Here is a 22,219-nt window from a genome sequence, read left to right as displayed (position 1 = left end):
AGGAAAAGGAAGCGTGATGCTAACGAACTTCAGCCAGGAATACAGACACCTGAGCAGGGGCACGACGATTGCATACATCGAAGAAATCTTGGCCGTCAGCGATTGCGTTTGCCTTTTCAGATTCTGACGAAGCTACGACGACGATCCCTGAGCCACCCTTCGACGTAAACCAAGTCTTCCCGCTCGCCAACAGCAACAGCTTCGAGCCTTCTGCAGGAATACAGGGACTGTTTCTCGTCGTCATCGCGGGTCCGACAAACGCCCTTGCTAAGCACCGCATCATAACAGAAGAAAATGCTCGACCCACTCCGTCAGAGTCCCTACCGGGTTTCGACGCGGGAACGGGAGGCCGTTAAGAAACAAGTCGATGAAATGCTACGCGACGACATCATCCAGCCGTCCAACAGCCCGTGGGCGTCTCCCGTGGTGTTAGTGAAGAAGAAGGATGGGACCCTACGTTCCTGCGTCGATTATCGTCGCCTGAACAAAATCACAAAGAAGGACGTGTACCCTCTCCAACGGATGGACGACACCCTGGATCGACTCCACAACGCGAATTACTTTTCGTCGATGGACCTCAAGACCGGCTACTGGCAAATTGAAGTCGACGAGAGAGACCGAGAAAAGACCGCCTTTATAACACCGGACGGCCTGTTCGAGTTCAAGGTCATGCCTTTCGGTCTTTGCTCGGCACCTGCGACTTTCCAACGAGTCATGGATACTGTATTAGCTGGCTTGAAGTGGCAGACTTGCCTTGTTACTTGGACGACGTCGTTGTGTATTCCTCGAACTTCGACGAACACCTCCAGCGACTTCAATCCGTACTTCAAGCAATCAAGAACTCAGGGCTCACCCTGAAGCCAGAAAAGTGCCGCTTCGCGTACGAGGAGCTCTTGTTTTTGGGTCACGTGATCAGCAGACTGGAGTGCTCCCAGACCCGCAGAAAACAGCTGCCATCGCCGCTTTCCCGCCACCCACCGACAAGAAGGCCGTGCGCCGATTTCTCGGCTTGTGCGCCTATTACAGACGCTTTGTCAAAGACTTTTCACGGATCGCCGAGCCACTAACGCAGCTCACGAAGACCGACGTCGAATTCAGGTGGCAAACAGCGCAAGTCGAAGCATTTCATGAACTGAAACGACGCCTGCAGACACCTCCGATACTTGCGCATTTCGACGAATACGCCGATACGGAGATTCACACCGATGCAAGCAGCATAGGACTCGGCGCCCGTCCTTGTGCAGCGGACGGGCGGACTGGAAAGGGTTATCAGTTATGCTAGCCGGTCGCTGTCTAAAGCAGAGGTCAACTATTCCACAACAGAAAAGGAGTGCCTCGCCATCATCTGGGCTACGTCAAAGTTTCGCCCCTACCTCTACGGCAGGCCCTTCAAAGTTGTGAGCGACCATCACGCCTTGTGTTGGCTAGCTAACTTGAAGGACCCTTCAGGTCGCCTCGCACGGTGGAGCCTAAGACTTCAAGAATTTGACATTACTGTCGTGTACAAGTCCGGAAGGAAACACTCCGACGCCGACTGCTTGTCTCGTGCCCCCGTCGACCCACCAACGCCCGACGACCAGGATGATGACAGCTTCTTGGGAGCCATAAGTACCGAAGACTTCGCCGAACGACAGCGAGCCGACCCGGAACTGAAGGGTCTAGTGGAATACCTGGAGGGCAGGACCATCGTTGTCCCAAAAGTATTCAGGCGAGGATTGGCATCATTTTCCTTGAAAAACAACGTCCTCGTAAAGAAGAACTTCACTCCGGCCCGAGCCAGCTACCTTATCGTTGTACCTTCGGGACTGCGACCAGAAATTTGCATGCCCTGCACGACGACCCAACGGCTGGACACCTCGGACTTTCCCGAACGCTCGCACGAGTACAAGAAAAGTACTACTGGCCGCGCCTTGCCGCCGACGTCACTCGCTACGTAAGGACGTGCGAGACTGTCAGCGACGGAAGACACCGCCCACAAGACCAGCAGGCTTCCTTCAGCCGATCGAGCCTCCTCGGCGACCATTCCAGCAGATCGGGATGGACCTCCTGGGGGCCGTTCCCAACGTCGACTTGCGGAAATAAATGGATCGTCGTGGCTACCGACTACCTCACCCGCTACGCCGAAACAAAAGCCCTGCCCAAAGGCAGTGCCGCTGAGGTAGCCAAGTTCTTCGTTGAGAACAATCGTCCTTCGACACGGCGCCCCAGAGGTTCTCATCACCGACAGAGGTACGGCGTTCACGGCTGACCTGACTCAGGCGATCTTGGAATACAGCCACACAAGCCACCGCCGCACCACCGCGTACCACCCACAGACCAACGGCCTCACCGAGCGTCTAAATAAGACCATCGCCGACATGCTGGCCATGTACGTCGACGTCGAACACAAGACGTGGGACGCCATCCTTCCGTACGTGACCTTCGCGTACAACACGGCCGTACAGGAAACGACGCAGATGACGCCATACAAGTTGGTCTACGGACGGAGCCCGGCAACGACGCTCGACGCCATGCTACCAAACGTGACCGACGAGGAAAACATCGACGTGACCACCTACCTACAGCGCGCCGAAGAAGCACGACAGCTCGCCCGCCTACGATCAAGAACCAGCAGACGACTGACAGCCGCCGCTACAACCTCGACGACGCCACATGGACTACCAACCCGGTGACCGTGTATGGGTATGGACGCCAATACGCCGACGAGGACTTAGTGAGAAGCTTCTTCGACGATACTTCGGACCGTACAGGGTACTTCGACGCCTCGGCGCACTCGACTATGAGGTTGTCCCTGACGGCATTACGAACTCTCAGCGGCGCCGTGCGCGACCTGAAGTCGTCCATGTCGTGCGCCTTAAGCCGTTTTTTGCGCGTTAAGCGAGCCTGGGGACTCTATTTTTTTTCCTTTGTTATTGTAATTATTTGTGTATGCACTTGTTTTTTTTTCTCTTCTTGTGTTCTTCACAAGCACGGGACGATGCTTTTTCAGAGGGGGGCAATGCCACGCCCACTTCTTGTTTTGTTTTGATTATATTCGGGTTGACCGGCAGGAGGACGGTTATCAACGCTCGACGCTGTCCGCGAAGTAGTGTTCTAGAAGCGTCGCGATTGTAGTTAGATCGGTTTGTTAAGATTGCGCCCCGCACGCGAATGTTCCAGCTTTGTCTAGAGATTACGCCGCCACCAGCGATATTGCTGGAAAGTTCCGATAGCGCCTGTATAAAAGCCGACGCGCGTGACCGCTTGTCAGTTGATCGACGGTCGACGCTCTGCTCGCCGCTATCAGTGCATACCGTGTGTATTGCTGTAAATCAACTTTCCGTTTCCCGGCCGCAAGTTCGGCCAAATAAACAGTTTCCTCTTGAAAACGCCGACTGCTGTCTTCGTCGACGTCACGACCACGTGACAATATCATCGAGGTTTTTAAGAAGGCCTCTTATGTTCCATTGTATTATATGTGGGTCCGTATTGAATATGAAATGGCGCTATGTGCACTGTAAGAAAGTGATGAGTGTTCACTTGCATTCTTTTCTCTTTCAGGAGACAGGGCCACCGTCCGGCCCCGTGATGAGTTGTTTTGTTTTCCTGGCACGGTCGGAAGAGCCGCGCCGTTCTTTGGGCACCAAAGGTGCCGATGTCGTGTCCATTGCATCTTGCAAGGCATTGGATGTACGGATGCGCGGGCTGGCAGGTCTGTAACTTGATTCATGGCTGCGCTAAAAACACGGACAACACAAGAGACGTACACACGACGGGCGCCCGTCGTGTGTACGTCTGTTCTGTTGCCTGTGTTTTTAGCGCAGCCATGAATCAAGTTACAAGTTTGCACCAACTGGCCCAAATGAAGCATCACTGGCAGTTCTGGTTTCCGGGCCTCGCCTGGTTAGACGAGCCCTTAAGACCCGACGACCATGAAGTCGCCGGCCCTGTTCGCAAGTTGACGGAGTAGCCTGAGCTACTGCCGCCTTGGGGGCAGGTGCCAAAGCCGATGGTCCGCTCAGGGCGGGCAGGGCAAGTGGCGGAGGCCGCTGCGACGCTGCCCCCTGACGCGCCGCATCCGCATGAGTCATGCCATGGAATGGTGGGCATCTCTTTCTGGCTTCCCTAAAAGAAATGTTTTCTCTCACTTTCAATGAATTAATGTATTTTTCTTTCTTCCACGCAGCACAGGACCGTGAGTACGCTATCTGGTCATCACCGCAGTTCACACAGTGAGCTGCAGCCTCACATTTGTCTGACATGTGGTCTTTTTTGGCACACCTAGCGCAAGTAGGTTGTCCTTTGCATGTTAGAGAGCTATCTCCGTACCTTTGGCAGTTAAAACATCTTCGTGGATTCGGAATGTATGGACTGACTCTCAGGTTCGTGTAGCCTGTTTCTATGGTCTCTGGTAGCTCGCTCGATTCGAATGTCAGTATTAGGTGCTTGGTTGGCTTCTCTTGGTTGACCCTTCTTATTTTGATTATTTTTACTTTGACGACGTTTTGTTGTTCCTAGCCGTCAAGAAGTTCGGTTTCGGAGAAGTTCAGGAGATCGTCATCTGAGACGACACCACGAACAGTGTTGATGGGCCTAGTGAGGTGACTGTGACAGGGATACTTCCAAATGATGTAAGGTTAGATAGGTCTTCATACTGCTTTCTGTCTTTGAGCTCAAGGAGCAGATCCCCACTAGCCATCTTAGACGCCTTGTAACATGGTCCTTGTTTTTCCGTTATGCTTTTTTGCCACCAAAAATGGTGAGATTGTTCTAGCTTTCTCGTCTGACTGCTCGCTGTGAATGACGTGGTACTTTGTAAAATGTTCATGCATCTTGGAAAATTGGTGGAGAAATGCTTCAGTTGTACCCTTTTCAGGGTACCATCGGATTGGAAAAGGATGTGCTTAACATACCATTCCGTGTTATGTTCGGCGGCGGTGCCAACCACCCAATCACCGAGCCCAACAACGGGACGCGACCAGGAAATGTGCAACGACATGTCCTGCAGCGCCAGCCGTACACCACCCTATACCCACATATGGTGAGCCAAAACTGGTCATTCACAGAAGGTTAACCCTTGCCGCCATGAAACATTGATGTGAACAGAAGATAGGAGAAGACAGAACAGATGAAAAGTGTGAAGAAAAGACGAAGTTGAGGGGAGGGAGAGACAGGAAAAGGCGACTGCCGATTTCCCCTGGGTGGGTCAGCCCAGGGGTGACGTCCACGTGAAGCCAGGGCCAAGTGGGGTGTGTTGCCTCTGCCGGAGGGCCTTAAAGGTTCAATCGCCCGGCGTCGGCTCAAACCCCAGGATCCCCTTTACCCCGGACACGGCAAAGCCACGCACGGCTAGGCGTGGGAGGGCTCGAAACTCTGCGTTAGCTCGGGTGCGTCGTGTCGCTACGCACGAAACAGCTGCTCGCGCAGGGCGCGTAGAATGCAGTAAAAGCCATAATTAGCTGTTAAGTACTCGTAGAGCATAACAGACCTCACAGTCAAGCAAATGTCACGAATGCAAGATGGCTGCCTTCTGCACTAAAGCGCTTCAATGCATTCTTCCAGGAAATTCAAGTGCCCCTCATTGCTGAAGCATAGGGAGTTTTTTCGTAATTTCTGTGAACTGTTTAAGATGTCAAAAAGGCGGTCTATTCGTCCAACAAACTTTTCCAGTGTGAAGAGCTGCAGCTGGAAGCTGCTCGAGAACAACAATAGTGCACACAGCAGCAGAGTGATTACTGAAGGCCTGTGTTGCTAATTTTAGAGACATGCTGGAGACGAAAGTCAAATTGAAGTGGATGTTGCTTAACTTGGGCATAGATGAAATCTCATGTTGCTGGTCGTTTTTATAGGCGTCTTCAATATATGAACTCTTGATCATAGGTTCCCCTACTTTAAAGTCGTATTTAGAGAGAATGTTTCTTAGGCACTTGAGCAACATCGAATGAAAAAAAAAAGACCCTATGTATATATAAGGTTGTTCTGCAGTAACGAGCTGCGAAAAAACGGACAAATTCTGGCTGCCTTGATCACACACTGGCTCAAGACCAGCATCCACAAGGGAGCTGCTGTTCCCTTGTGTGCTAAAAATGGGCTGCTTCCATGGTGTCTGTATGCTTTTTGCCATGAATACAAGGGCCTTGTTTGCCAAGTTTTTACCTTGCTCGCCGCTACCAAACGCTTAGAGCTCTTCAAATCTGTCACACAAAGCTAGGAAATCTGTCACAATGCAGCAAGGCATTGTAGATGAAGGAAAAAATGAATGAGAAGGGCACGAAGTGCCAAGGGACATAAGAAAGCTAACAGCCGATTCGTTTAAAAAGCAGCAAAAGAGAGAGTTGGGCTAGTTGGTTTGCGTTCATATTGAAACAGCGCAAAAGACATAGGACACAGGAAGACATGACAACACAAGCGCTGACTGACAACTGATTGCTTTATTCAAGCGAAACACAGAGGGAAGAAGAAAGAACAAAACATGCGCACGCAACCTATGCACATAACAAAAGACTATGTCGCATGCTGGCGTGCCGAGGCACCGACGACGACGAAGTCAGCGCAGGCGCGTGCAAGGCGAGCGCGTGGGCCCTGGATAAAGTAGTTGGTTTTCGTACGTCAATGTAGCAGCATCGTTCTTCTTCTACCTCTCCGCTACAGTGGTGACCCGGACCTTGGAATGACCTTCCAGAAGATTCCGCCGGACGTTTTCATCGAGTGAACCGACCCCTGACACGCCCATCACGATGGCGCTGCGACCAGACGAATGCACGGCGCACTGCATCTTGCTGCCGCCGGAGTTTCCCAAAAATGTAATATCATCTTGTAATAACACTTGTAATCACTTGTAACACTTGTAATAACGCTTGTAACACTTGTAATAACATCTTGTAATATCAATTTGTAATAACACTTGTAATATCATCATGTCTTCTCTATGTACGTCAACTCGCAATCAAGTAACGCAATCGACGGTGCGCTGACACACGTGTCACCGTTTTTGCAGATAGCGAAGGCTTCAGCTATCTCTCTTATGCGAGAATTCGTGTGTCTATAAACGGTGGTCATGCGGCAGAATACTGGGGTGCAACCAGAGGCAGCACAGTGGGCAGACAGATGGGAGAACGGCGCACCCTTTAATGAGCTATGGCACTCTTGCAGGCAAATGTTAAGGCAGCGCACCGTTTTCCCCGCATAAACCTTACCGCACGAAGACAGAATGGAATAAACGACATTGCTTTTGCAAGGGAGTTGTCAGTCAGCGCTCGTGTTGTCAAGACTTTGAGTGTCCTACGTCGCTTTGCACTGTTTCAGTGTGATCGTTTAAAAATATCGTCCAGGGGATTTCCCCGGTAAGTAAAAGTATAGGGGAGATCGCAACCGAGGGAGAACTAATTCTTGAGAAATTCAACTGGAAGAAGGCTGAAGGTAAATTCCAAGGCGCACGGTCACGGGGCTCAGACCGCGTTCCCGTCACCCTCATTGACGAACTGGGACATAACACTAAAGAAGCACTGTTGAAAGCCCCATAAAATTGCTTACTGGATAGGGAAATACCGGGCAGCTGGCGAAAAAAGATAATGAACTTAGTATATAGTGGCAAGGGAGAAAAGGATAACAGTCGCTCGTATAGAACGCTAACTATTACATCGGTACTATACAGGTTAGCGATGCCGGCAGTAAAATTAAAAATAGGAACGTAGGCAGAACATACCAATATTTTGGGAGAGCTTCAGAATTGATTTCGATTAGGCAATACACTATTTGTTCTCATTATGTGTATAGAAATATCTAAAATAGAAAACAGGCCCTTGTACGTGGCCTTTCTAGACGACATTGGGGCGTATGAGAACGTTAATCAGGAAATCTTGTGGGAGTATCGAAAGAAGTCGGCATAGGCGACGAGTGTGCACAGCTTTTAAGGGAGATATAACGATAAAATACAGTTTGCTTATAATGAAAAGGAATAAGTAGCGAAGAGTACATTGATATTAGCAAGGGGCCGAGGCAGGGATGTCCTTTGTCCCCGCTGTTATTCATGCTGTACATGGTGAAGATTGAAAAAGCGCTCGAAGGTAGCAACATTGGTTTTAATCTGTGACACAAGCAGACCACCGTGATGACTGAGCAGCAGCTTCCAGGTTTGCTTTGTGCTGACGATATTCTCTTATTTGCGGACAGCCGAAGTGACACCAGTGGCTGGTGGATATATGCGGAATGGAGGGTGAAGCTCTAGGATTATGATTTAGTGTAACATATTGTGGATTGATGGTATTCAGGGATCCCAATGGTGAGAGGGTGTCAATACAGGGCCAAGAAAGACTGACGGTAAGCGAATACAAGTACCTCCGAGTATGGAGAAATGAGGTTGGCAGATACATAAAGGTACAGAAAAACGCCTCGGCAGTAAAGGGAAAGAGGAATGCTGCAATAATGAAGCACAGAGCTGTGTGGGGATACAATAGGTACGAGGTGCTTCGAGGGCTGTAGAAAGGTGTAATGGTTCGGGGCCTTACATTTGGGAACTCAGTGGTGTGCATGAAGCCAGTTGTACAATCAGGACTAGATGTGAATCAAATGACTGTGTAACACCTCACACTGGGCGCTGACGGGAAGAAGACAAAAGGGCGACGAAAGGGCATTGTGGGATGGACAAGTTTTCAGTTCAGGCGAGCTCAGAGCAAAATGAGGTTCGAAGAGAGGCTCAGGAATATGAAATAGGGTAGATGGGCAGAGAAGGTATTCCGGTGTTTGTATAGAGTGAGCGTTGACCCAAAGTGTAGAAAAAGAACTAGGAGGCTCACCAGGTAGTATACGGCTGGCAGTGTAGGGGATATGCCAAGAAAGAGCGTTAAACGAAAAGTCAGAGAGGCGGAGAGGGTTTATTGGATGGCAGCGGTGGGAAAAATACAGCTTTCTCTAACTACCAAAAGAGCAAAAACGAAATAGGGAGCGAGGAATTTTATTATAATTTAAAGGGAAGCGCTTTGCTGTTTGAAACGAGGTCGGGTTGCCTTAGCAGGCGTAGGTATAAATCGAGATTAAACAAAAAAGCAAAAAATGCACATGCTGTGGGGAAGCTGCGGAGCATGTTCTGATTGAATCTGGAGGTATCCACCCAAGTGTACGTTTGGGCACGAGCCTACATGAAGCTTTGAGTCTTAGAGACAACAACGGAACGCTGAACACGACCGCGACAGAAATAAGTGAGTGACGCTTCGAGTGGCAGAAAAGTGTAGATAAAAGACAACAATGAGTAGCGGGGAAAATAAGCTGATTCTGTCGTAAGGGGCAGAAAACTGGGCTGTCAATTTTTTTGTTTTTTTTTCTATGGTAACATCAAATTTGTCCAAGTTGGCAAGGCATTGGGTGAGCTTAAAAACAGGCTTTTTTCTTTTTGTCGAGCGTGGTGGCACACTCCACCACGCCGTTATAAACGGGGCGCTCATAGACCCATTCGTCCTAGTCACTGAGCCGGTTCGGATCGATTCAGACGCACTTTGCGGCTGCTTGTCTCGTTTGTACCCAATGTGACGCTACTTTCAACGCGGTAGTTCTGAAAAACGGTAGAGGCTTTTTTTTTTTTTTTTCATTCACGGACGTTTCCATGTAGGATGCCAAAAAGAAAAACAGGGTCTCGTTGCACGCCATGAAATGGGGTAACAAGTGCCGGAATAGTTTTGTTTAGCTGCGGCTCTGTAAGCGAAAATAATCTACGGAAATTTAGCGACCAGCGATATGCGTCCGTGGAGGCCGTTATTTCACTGCACTCCTTCTGGCATTGCAACACAGCGCAGCCGTTGCTGCGCACTTTTGTGTCGATTGAAATGTTTTGCTAGATATGGCGCCGTAGAAGCAATACAGGCACATACATTCCGGGTTTGCGCCATTGGTGATAAAAAAAGGCTGCGAATAGATACTGCTGCAGGCGATGCCACGAAATGAAAGCGCAACGATTCTGCCGGTCTGCGGCATTTAGCAGACGATGTTCTCGATACTAGTTTGTTGATGTCGTTTTCACAAGCTTTATTTACACGGTACTATACTAAATGCAATCTTTTTCTACAGTCATCAAAAATCATGTTCCCTACGCACCTAGAAACACGGACAACTCGAACGCAGTTGTGGGGACAGCGGCTCGTCTGCTAGAAAAGGGCACAGTGGCGGCACCTGGTGGTGTTAACAGGAACGGGCACGCACCCTCCCTTCCCGGACGCGTCACTGGGATATTATTCTATTGCATTATAGCGCAAGACAACCACAAGCCCACATTTGCACATTACCTGCATGCGCCCAATATTTGTGGCAATAAACAAAAAATTGGGCAGTCGACCATTTTGAAAAGACCAAATTTCGATAAAGTAGGCTACTAATTTATTAGTTGCAGATAAAATATAAAGATATCGCAAAAATGTTTCATTAAATTTTTGGTGTGCAAAAAATGACCAAGTGGCTGCTTCATGGTGTCTGTATGCCTTTTGCAATGAATACAAGGGCCTTGTTTGCAAAGTTTGTACCCTTGCTCGCCACTACCGAACTCTTAAGTCCTTCACATAGGCCACACGAAGGATGTATGGGAGTTCCTTCCTAATGTGCATTTCCATCGAAAGCTATGGTGCAGGCCCCGTCAGGTCTTGAGAAAGAAGCAACTCGCCTTTTCTCTAGGTCAACGATTTATGGGTAAAACCCTGCGCTTAATGGCACACGTTGAAGACACAGCTGCAGTGATCTCACTGAAGGCAACTCGAGCACGAAAGGCCTAAAGCAAGAGGTTTGTTTTGCCTGCTACCATCTGGCCACCGTGACGGCCTGTGGAATTCTTCGGACTCAGCTGAGCCTCGACAAGTGCGCTGACAGCTGAAGACATGCGAACGGCAGTAGACAGCATGCTGCGTAGTCCTTTTTGCTTGTTGTTCACGAATCTTTGCTCGAGCTGTCCGTCTTCTTTATCTTCAGTGCAGGAAAAAACGGGTGGCGCCAACGAGAAAATTGATTCCGTTAGGGTTATGGGACGCAAAGAAGGACGCACTGACATGGAAACAGCGAAGGCTCACATCCAATGCTCTCTCACCACCTTACAGAAAAAGTTCATTTTCTTATACCCAAGTGAGATTACCAACACTAACGATAATGAGTGCTGCGTTGATGCTCTTGTTATGCCTTGGCCATGTCTCATGGTACTCTAGCCAAATGCAAAAAAACGCCAGGCCTGCGCGGAAAGCGCAGCACAGTCACAGCGAAAGCTAGAAGAGCGGTATTTTCTAGAGCCCGTTATAAACCCTCCTGTGGCTACTAATACAAGTAAACTATAGCAACGTACCCACTACGCCACCAAATCAACAATTTTTGTGAAGTAGGGAAGCACCCACCACGACATCATTCGTCCATCCTTCGGAGAAACGAGCTACCACATGTAAGGCATTACGCACAGGTTGTTGATGCCACGGTTGATGATGATGAAGAATAATGGCTGAAACCTATGTAATGGGTTGGATGCTCTAAACCACCCACAATGCACATCGTGTGACGCCCGGTCGTTATTTTACTCTCCCACCACGCTATATAACATAGGTCAACGTGAGAAAGAGAGAGACAGGGAAAGAACTTTATTGAGACCCTGAGGAAATGCATCATGGGAGCCTTATGGGCTTCCTTGGCAACCTATAGAAGTACACTTGCGAGGAACCCACTACGCTATAAATGATCATAATTTTTTGATGTAGCGAAGCAGCCACTATTTCATTTTTCGTCATTCTGCAGAGAATCGTGGTACCCGCTAAACACCTTTAAGGCATTCTGTGCACTTTGTTGATGCTACGGCTGATGACGATGAAGAATTATGGGAGAGCCCTTTGTAATGGGTTGGAAGCATTGAACAACTCACTCGTTGCGCAATTCGCATTGTGTGACGCCTGGTTACAAAATTCGCGTTGTGTGACGCTTGGTTGTTATTTTACTATTCTACCACGCTACATTGCATGTGTATGGTGGTCCCTTCGCGACATGAAGCCTGCATACGGTCTTTTTGCAGCGCAGTTTCAAGCACCGGCATGGCTCCGAGGTAGAACGCTGGGCTCCCACGCAGAGGGCCCAGGTTCGAACCTCGTTCCATCCTGGAATTTTTTTCTTATTTCGTTTTTTTTTTTTATTTCGAGCGATAGTGGTTACGGACACCGGCGGCGGCGGCGGCAGCGGCGGACAACTACGGCGCCAAAAACGGCCCTTGTAGTGATCTCATAACAGCTTTCGCTGTAAAAAAGACGGGTCTATCAGGTTCTGCGTCGACTACCGCAGACTCAACAAAATTACGCGCAAAGACGTGTACCCTCTACTCCGTATTGATGACGCATTGGACTGCCTACAGGGAGCAGAGTTCTTTTCTTCATTGGATTTGCGTTCCGGCTATTGGCAGGTGCCGGGGGCAGAGGCCGACCGCCCGAAGACGGCCTTTGTCACACCCGACGGGTTCTACGAATTCACCTTTATGCCCTTCGGCCTCTGCAACGCGCCAGTCACCTTTGAAAGAATGATGGACGCTACTCTTCGCGGTCTGAAATGGAACACCTGTCTTTGCTACTTTGACGACATTGTGGTATTTTCAACCGACTTCACGTCCCATCTTGCTCGCCTGGAGCAAGTCCTGACGTGCTTCGCCACGGCGGGTCTTCAACTTAATTTGAAGAAATGCCACTTCGCTGCCGGCAAGCTTACCATCCTCTGCCACGTAGTTTCAAACGACGGTGTCCTTCCGGACCCTGCGAAACTTAGTGCCGTTGCCGCGTTCCCGAAACCGACTACCGTTAAAGAGCTTCGAAGCTTCATCGGTTTGTGCTCTTATTTCCGACGCTTCATCCGTGACTTTGCTTCAATCATGGCCCCGTTGACCAACCTTCTCGCCGGCAGTTCTGATCTCTCAGCCTGATCACAGGAGTGCGACGATGCATTTCAACAACTTCGGCGCCTTCTCACTGCACCGCCAATATTACGACATTTCGATCCGTCAGCACCAACAGAGCTTCACACGGACGCTAGTGGCGTCGGGCTTGGTGCCGTACTTGCCCAACACAAAGGTGGCTTTCAAAGAGTACGTCGTTGCTTACGCCAGCCGCACGCTCACGGAAACTGAGAAAAACTACTCAGTCACAGAAAAAACGCCAGGCCTGCGCGGAAAGCGCAGCACAGTCACAGCGAAAGCTCGAAGAACGGCATTTCTAGAGCCCGTTATGAACTCTCTTGTGGCTACTAATACAACTACACCGGCAACGTACCCACTACGCCACAAACGATAATTTTTGTGAAGTTGGATGCACCCACCACGACATTACTCGTCATTCTGTGGAGAAGCGAGGTACCATCTTTAAGGCATTATGTGCAGTTTCTTGACGCGACGACTGATGACGATGAAGAATTATTACTGAGCCTTTTGTAATCGGTTGAAAGCTTTAGGTGACCCACTAGTTACGTACTTCGCATTGTGTGACGCCAGGTCGTTATTTCATTCTCCCCACACACTTTATAACATACGCTAACGTGAGAAAGAGATAGAGAAAGGGAATTAACTTTATGGAGACCCTGAGGAAATGGATCATGGGAGCCTTAGGGGCTTCCCTTGGCAACCAATAAAGTGCACTTGCGCGGAACACACTACGCTATAAATCATAATTTTGTGAACGAGGGAAGCAGCCACTACGCGATTTTTCGTCATTCTGCGCAGAAGTCGTGGTATCTGCTAAACACCTGTAAGGCATTATATGCACTTTGTTGATGCTGTGGCTAATGACGATGAAGAATTATTGGCAGACCCCTTTGTTAATGGTTGGGAGCATTCAACAACTCACTCGTTGCGCAATTCGCATTGTGTGACACTTGGTTGCTATTTTACTCTTCTACCACTCTACATTACATATGTTAATGTGGTTTCCTTCCCGACATGAAGACTGTATAGTGTCTTTTGCAAGGCAGTTTCAAGCACTGGCATGGCTCAGAGGTTGAATACTGGGCTCCCACGCAGAGGGCCCAGGTTCGAACCTCGTTCTATCCTGGAATTTTTTCTTATTTCGTTTTTTTTTCTTATTTTGAGCGATAGTGGTTACGGACACCGGCGGCGGCGGCGGACAACTACGGCGCCAAAAACGGCCGGTGAAATGATCTCATAACAGCGTGGTGGGAGAGTAACAGCTTTCTCACGTTGACCTATGTTATATAGCCTGGTGGGAGAGTGAAATAACGACCGGCGTCACACGATGCGAATTGTGGGTCGTTTAGAGCTTCCAACCCATTACAAATGGCTCAGTCATTATTCTTCATCGTCATCAACCGTCGCATCAACAACCTGTGCGTAATGCCTTACATGTGGTAGCTCGTTTCTCCGAAGAATGACGAATCATGTCGTGGTGGGTGCTTCCCTGCTTCACAAAAATTTTGATTTGTGGCGTTGTGGGTACGTTGCTATAGTTTACTTGTATTAGTAGCCACACGAGGGTTTATAACGGGCTCTAGAAATACCGCTCTTCTAGCTTTCGCTGTGACTGTGCTGCGCTTTCCGCGCAGGCCTGGCGTTTTAAGTGAGACATCAATACAAGTGCGACAGGTGATACGTCCACAGAGGAATGACAAAGAACTTTCTGTAGGCGCATATTATGGAAGCTGCTGCGTTATTTCATTTGTCATAACCACTCGCAAAAGTATGACAGTGGTATACAGCCAAAATAATGGTACCATCAAATTCATCAAATACACCAACAATCCATGGTGGGATATGTAATTAATAATTTCAACTTTAGCTGCCACAAATCAAGGTATATTCTAGCAAATATCTGACTGCTTTGTTCGGGGTACATTTGACTGCACAACTTTGTTGTTCTTTGGCTTTAACTATTATGTCACAGGGGAATGTCAATGGAATTTGAGACCAGTTATTTCCCTGGTAGCCACTTTGCACTGTTTTAGTTCTAACTAAAATAAAAACCAACTTCATAGAGCTGCAACTGTCCACCTTCCTGCACTAGATAAATGCGCATTATAAAGCTTAACGCTGGCAACATGAACCGACACCTACATCGATGTGAAAAGTCCACCTTGCCCAAAGACGGATGCCTTGGCGACACAGTCGTAACCGCACATTCCATGCCTGCCGTGCTCATGGTGGATGTTCCAACAGGGCACTCTGGTTGCAAAGCATAAGTGTGATCTGCTCCAAAAAACATAATCCATCAATAATAGAAATTTCTCATCAAATAAACTATTAGGATCAGCTATTCACTTTGACTAAAACACTATAATTTCATGCCTAACCTAGTTAGCAAAGTTCAAACGAACGATGTGTTAAAGATACTCAATGATAAATTCAAAAGCCTGCCATAACTTCTTCCAATAAAAATCACAGCAAGGAGGAATTCTAAATCTGCAACAGTATTGTCCTTAATCTTCGTTGTCGTTGGATTCGCCGTCTTACTCAGCCTTGAAAAACGCTCCGACATCTTAAAACAAAATTTCACCCAAACAACAAACTACATCATATTGCTGCGCGTCTTATTTTTCATGAGTTGAAGCTTCACCCACAAAGACTGTGGGCAACGCGCTGCGCAGGCCGCGCCGCGATGTGTAAGAAGCTTCGCGATTGTTTTAGAGCGTTCTGTTAAGATTGCGCGCCGCACGCGTATGTTCCAGCTTTGTCGAGAGATAACGCCGCCACCAGCGATACCGCTGGAAAGTTCGATAGCGCCTGTGTGAAGGCCGACGCGCTTGACCGCTTGTCAGTTGATCGACGGTCGACGCTCTGTTCGCCGCTATCAGTGCATACCGTGTGTATTGCTGTAAATTAACTTTCCGTTCGCGGCCACAATTCGGCCAAATAAACAGTTTCATCTTGAAAACGTTGACTGCAGTCTTCGTCGACGTCACGACCACGTGACAATATTTATGGAATTTTTCCCTCTCACGCTGATCAATAAAGTAAGCTTTTGAGTGTTGTAGGCATACAGGTACAACAGAATCAAATCGCTAATCCTACCCACACCAATGACCATGCTCCTCTGGAATAGTTGTCTCGTGAAGATGTTTATCTGTCGTCCAAAGAAGCAGGCAAACTTGTTTTTTTAGATTTAATTTAAATCAGAGGGTGGGAAATCATCACTTTACATCCTTCTTTGGTGACAGGCCTGTGAAAATATTTAGGGTAAAAAAACTGACAGGGTGCCTTATGCATTCACTTATGTCTACTCGAAGGTGAAAGCCATATTCTCAGTAGATGTACTGATCTTGCCCCACCACCCTCCGAGAGATTTTCCTGCGCCTATCGTGTTCTTGCACTGCCTCCGGGATCGGCCCACCTGTGACCAAGTTACGATGTCATGTGATGACGTTATCATGCGACAAGACGTCCCAGTGGCGTCATGATGGTGTCATAATGACGTCACAGGTTTTGGAGATCAGTGACGTCATCACGTGATGATTTTAGCACGAAAGTGTTTTATGTCGCGGTCCGCCACGGCTCTACTGACGTATTTCCGTCACGGATATGACGTTGTAAAATATAAAGACTAACAGTTGGAAAAGAAACAAAACCAGAAGCAAAAGCTCCGTCACCGGGAGTCGAACTCATGACCACTCGCTCCGCAGCGCAGGGCGCGAAACGACTCGGCCACAGACGGCACGTTCTTTGCCATGCTAACAGCGAGCCATTTATATACACTGGTTACCGATGGCGGTACTCAGAGATCGGTGGCACTTCAGCCTGTTTTCATTATCACTAGCGAGATGGCGCGAAGGGCTCGAAGAGCGCGCTTTAAAGGTCGTCCCCCCACTCGGATGAGCGCGCGCCTCTACAGGGCGCGGTCGCTCGTGCGGGGACTTATCTCGTTCGTGATGGCGGTGGTGCGTACGTCTTGCGCTCTCACCAGAAGTTTGTTTATAGAGCACGAAGGTCACTTCGCTCACCACAGCGGCCGCTTTTGCGAAACGAGCGCGCTGCTCACACAGAAATGTTACAACTGTGACAGTTAGTTCGCGCTCATCCTGTGTATGTTCGTTCTGTGCGCCCTTTCTGCTTGAGCAGCGCGTTGCAATTTCGAGCTGCTTGCCGTTGTTCGCGTGGCATTACAATTTGTAGCGGTAGCATTCATTCTTTCGCGCGTGGGGCGAAAGAATGCACAACAAACGCTCAACTACGTCTGTGAAGACACGTTTCACTTTCGTGGTATACCCATTCTTATGACAGAGGGATCAGCCATGTTTTTTTTTTTTGCATCACTCGTCCCCGACGCCGGTGGACGCAGCCGATGCGGGACGCCGACGGTCAATATTCGCCTTTGATGAGGCATCTAAGGCTTTCTTGCCTTAAAGCTCTGTTTGAAGAGCAGTTCTTTGCCAAGTATTTCTGCTCTTCGTGAGAGCAAAAGCTCCGTGCACAATGGAGGCCAGCTGGTCGATCGCCGGTGTTCACCAGTCACGCTCGACCGGTTTTTTCCGCTTCAGCAAGAAGAACCGGCGTTCGCGCAAATAGGAAAATAGCGATGATGCTGGCAGCCCGTACATGTAACCCTGGGAAGCTTGCATCGTCAAGAAACAAGTCCGCCACACCCAGACAGTCATTTGGGGGCCGGGCCACTAGCGTACGGCTCACGGGCCGTGACCCCTGGCCCAGCACAACTTGTCCGCCCTCAACAAACATATCTGCTGTCGGCTCATTTTTTCTAAGAATTTATTTACTTTCTATATCGTCCCTGCGCAATGTCTAATTCCTGTAGACTGCTCCCTCTTTTATTATCGTCGTCCCTCTTTGTACCGGCTACCGTACACATCGTTGTGACCCGCCGGGGTAGCTTAGTACGCAGGAATTCGCACTTCTCAGGTCGAGGGCGCGGTGGTTCGAATGCCGGCGGCCGCAATTCGATGGGGGCGAAATGCAAAGGATATAAGTGCGCGTTAAAGAATCCCAGGTGGTCGAACTTTCCGAAGCCCCCCACTACGGCGTCTTCCATAATCATATCGTAGTTTTGGGGTGCAAAACCCCATCAATTATTATTATTATTATTATTATTATTATTATTATTATTATTATTATTACTATTATTATTATTATTATTATTATTATTATTATTATTATTATTATTTTTATTATTATTATTGTTACAGATCGTTGAACTCTTCCACTGCTCTAACTACTTTATTCACATTAGTCAAGTAGCTCACACAGTCGGTCGCATATAGAGCCAAACTGCCATATACCCTACTCGCATAAAAACGGAAATTAGTTGGATACATTGTATAATTCGATGTAAAACTTTTAAAGAGCTTACCGTGCATTCAATGCGCAAGTTGGCTTCATGGCATTGCTTCACGGTAATGCACGGAAGCCGGCTACACGGCAGTATGCGGGGCTTGTTTTCTGTAGTTTTTATTTTCCCCCGGTTGGGAATGAGGGTTTTACGCGAGGCAATACGGTATCAATGTAAACAGTGCCTCGGAATGCTAAGCCTTCTTGGGGTGCTGCACGCTGCCGATGCTCGATAGATCAAGTGTTACGGCTATTCTTGTTCACTATGACCGTCGATTTTTCTGTGAATTAATGTTAAAGCATTTTTGTGTTCGAAAATAGCTTGATATGAGGGATAACTTGATCTATCGGAGTTCTAAATAGTTGGGTTTGACTGTATGATATTTTTCGCCTATACCAAATTTTCACTTTTCGTCGACGGGTGGCCGACGGGAGGTCCGCCCTTCGGCAGAAATGGTCACTGCGTATGAGTGATGATCGGCGAGCTTGTTGGCAAGTTGGTTGAACAGATTTTAGCAGAGCAGTGCGAAAGACGATGACAGAGAAAGCCACAGAAACCACAGAGCAGCGCTACTTGCGGTTGTTTGTGTGCCTTTTCTTGTCGTCGTCTTTCGCACTGTTCTGCTACAATATACTCAAAGAATATTATTTTCATTCCGAGATTCTTTTCGCTGCTTAACTTGACAGCTTTTTATTCACTGCGCTGCGAGAAGCTTTTCCTTGGCGCTGCTCTGCCTGCCGGCCAGCTAGCGGGTTGTGATCTAATTACAAAAACGTCACTAAGAAGCCTCCGCGCAATGGCGGAAATACTTCACTACAGTCTAACCTTGTCCAGAAACGTTTGCGCAACACCTCATCACAGGAGAAGTGTGCAGTACGAACAGAGGCGGGAGTGCCATTTTTTGTGGCGCATCGTGTATGCAGAGAACATATAAAACTGCAATGACTTTCATATTCTACTTATCTGCTGGCGTAAAGCGTTCGTTAGCCGCATGTCTACTAACGTGAAGTCTGGAAATTGTTCTTCTACGAGAGGCCTTGTGCAGCCCAGAAACGTTTCAGACTGTTTGTAGGGGCACAGGGTGTCGCAGGATACCGTCGACATTGACACTGGTGCCACATATATCTTGGATTACCTGATTATTTGCAACACTAAAAAAAGTGGAGGTGGCCAACAAAAAAATGCAAAATAAAACATATAGTTAAAATATAAAGCAGCGCCGTATTACACTGAAGCATGCAGACAAACGATAAAGGCATGGCTACCACTAATGCCTGTCACATTTAGGCACGAAGCATCGTCGTCTTACCTGTTGAGTAATGAAAAATCTGCTGTCCATGGAATGTAGCGTAAAGCGGCTCGTAAGCAAGCTCATTAGAGAAACGGATAATTCGGCATTATAATGTTCCTCGAACCTCCTTCCTAGAATCTTCCACGTGCTTGCTTACAGTCTACATTATTACAATGAAAACTCAATTCCGCTAGTTTACCAAGTCATAAGCAGAAATTTTGTTACTGTATACTCCAGGCACGCCCAGGTTTGTCCGCAATATCAAGCGTCATGTAAATAATAGGAATGGCATGCCCAGTTCAAATAGGAACAATGCAGAGAATTTATTTAGCAGTACACTACGGAGGATATGTTGCAGTAAACATACGGGCGAAAGCAGTACAGAGTCCTAAGCAACGTATGGGATGCAAGAGAAGGGGGTTAGAGAGGGTAGCAAGACTTGTGTTTGGGCAAGTTGGATCGTACTTGATGGGGAACAAACGAGCGCTATGGAACGGGGACATAGACAAGAGGCACACAGGACAGGCGCTCAACTTTCAACTGAGGTTTATTGAGCAAACATGAAAAATTTACACCAGCAACCAGCAAGATCGATAACATTTTTTTAATCATCCACCCGATAACAAAAGTGCCAGGAGCTCTCCAAAAAGCCACTTCATGGCCGCGGACTAGCGTTGAATCAGCTTCCTGCCGCTCAAAGGCGATAGAAAACGTCCAAGGTTAAAGACCATGAAACGCATTAAAAAAATAAGCCTAGAAAGACGCATGCGCACTCACCAAGCCTTAGCATCGAAACCCATAAGGAAGCAAGCGCCATCTAGACTAAACAGGCCGTCAATGAACCATCCTAACACGGTGGAAATAAACTACCCCACCATTCGGGAAAAAACATTTTTTGTGAGCTAGAGACTGCGCATATGGTGAACGAAACTAAAAAAAATTCTTACCCAAGAGCCGCGTAAATAAAAGAAACAGTTTTGACAACACCATAAAAATTCAAAGACAAAACTTGAACACATAAGAGTCGCGTCAAAAACGATAAGAAAACCAACAATAGGTCATTAGCAGTGCTTAAACAAGCTGCGTCAGAAAAACAGTGGAAAACGAAGTAATTAAAAAATAACCCGCTCAGCCCTAGTAACAAGGACAACAGTAACAAAACAGCTACGCCAAGGAAAGGAAGCTTACAGATAACCTTCTAGGAAGGCGACTTCCTTGCCACAGATTGTGATAGAAGGTACACTGATACACTTATCACCGGACTTGTGGATATGGTATGCTTCTATGATTTCCCTTTCTGTTCTGTCATGTGAACGCTTGAGGAAGGCAGTGCACGCAAGCTCCGGAATGCAACCACACCTTTAACAATGCTCCGAAAGGCGCCACCAGCGTTATTCTTCATTGACAAACTATGCTCTCTCGCCCTTTCATTGAAACATCTGCCCCTTTTCCCTATGTACGCCTTAAAGCAGCTCAAAGGAACGCGCTACACAACGTTCGCTGCGCATGCAGTGAACTGAGTGGCATGCCGCTTGGAACACCATTAGAAGCCAGAGAGCAAATTTTTGAGAGTTTGCATGGCGCTGCAAACACAACATTGACGTGGTACTTCGAAATAACTTTTTTTTTGAAATTATGGGAAATGCGATGGATATAAGGAACAGCTACGGTTTTCTGTCTTTCATTAGTACTATTGTTAGTTGTCCTTGAAAGACAGCTTCTGCAGTAGGGGCTCACACACAATGTTGACCAACGACGGCGGGAACTCAGCTGCTTTTGGACGCTCAACCTGGATTGCAAGCGCTTTTTTTTTTCATTTCATGATGACAGGTTTTTGCAAGACCGCTTTTACACATGTCGCGGCAATCCCCCTTTTGATAAGCTTTGAGTGGGCACTGTCAAATGGCAACAAACCTTTCTTGGTCCTGGGATTATACATCCAGCATAAATGATTTGGCTGAAAAATAAGTTATAATAACATCTGGGGTTTAACGCCCCAAAACCACCATATGATTATGAGAGACGCCGTAGTGGAGGGCTCCGGAAATTTCGACCACCTGGGGTTCTTTAACGTGCACCTAAATCTAAGTACACGGGCCTCAAACATTTTCGCCTCAATCGAAAATGCAGCCGCCGCGGCCGGGATTCGATCCCGCGACCTTCGGATCAGCAGTCGAGCGCCATAACCACTAGACCACCGTGGCGGGGCTGAAAAATAAGTTTTCGATCTAGAAATTGAATGGTGTTCCGCTCTACCGTTTCTCAAGTAAACCTAAGTCCTTCAGCGGATCTTTCGAATAGGTTCAAAACACCTGCAGTAATATTGTCGGGAACCGGTCCTTCTACATCACTGAATATCAGCAGGTAATCATCCACGTATCTAAATGCTTTTACAACCTGAAAGTCGCCAAGTTTGGGTGCGATACGCTTGTTTACACAGGATAGAAAAATGTCACATAAAACAGGTGCGACTGAAAACCCAGTACATATTCCTGATTTTTGCATGTAATGTTGACCTTTAAAGGTAATAGCTGTCGACTCAAGGTAAAACTCGAGAAGGGAAAGGAAGTTTTCACAGCTTACCCCCACTGCTTTCTGGAAACCACTCACATCGTTCCCGTCAAGCAGATCCCGTAACGAGCGCAACAGTCCCGCGTAAGGGATGGAGTAAAACAGTTCC

General features: G+C 47.9%; 1 pseudogene; it reads left to right on the top strand.

Annotated features, from left to right (window-relative positions):
* Nucleotides 1-3,841: 3,841 nt before the first annotated feature.
* LOC119379629 (putative nuclease HARBI1) overlaps nucleotides 3,842-22,219 on the top strand; it is a 76,756-nt pseudogene continuing 58,378 nt past the window's right edge.

This window comes from Rhipicephalus sanguineus, chromosome 1 (assembly GCF_013339695.2).
Source record: "Rhipicephalus sanguineus isolate Rsan-2018 chromosome 1, BIME_Rsan_1.4, whole genome shotgun sequence".
In the NCBI taxonomy this organism is placed as follows: domain Eukaryota; kingdom Metazoa; phylum Arthropoda; class Arachnida; order Ixodida; family Ixodidae; genus Rhipicephalus; species Rhipicephalus sanguineus.
This window is presented reverse-complemented; position numbering and strand designations above follow the sequence as displayed.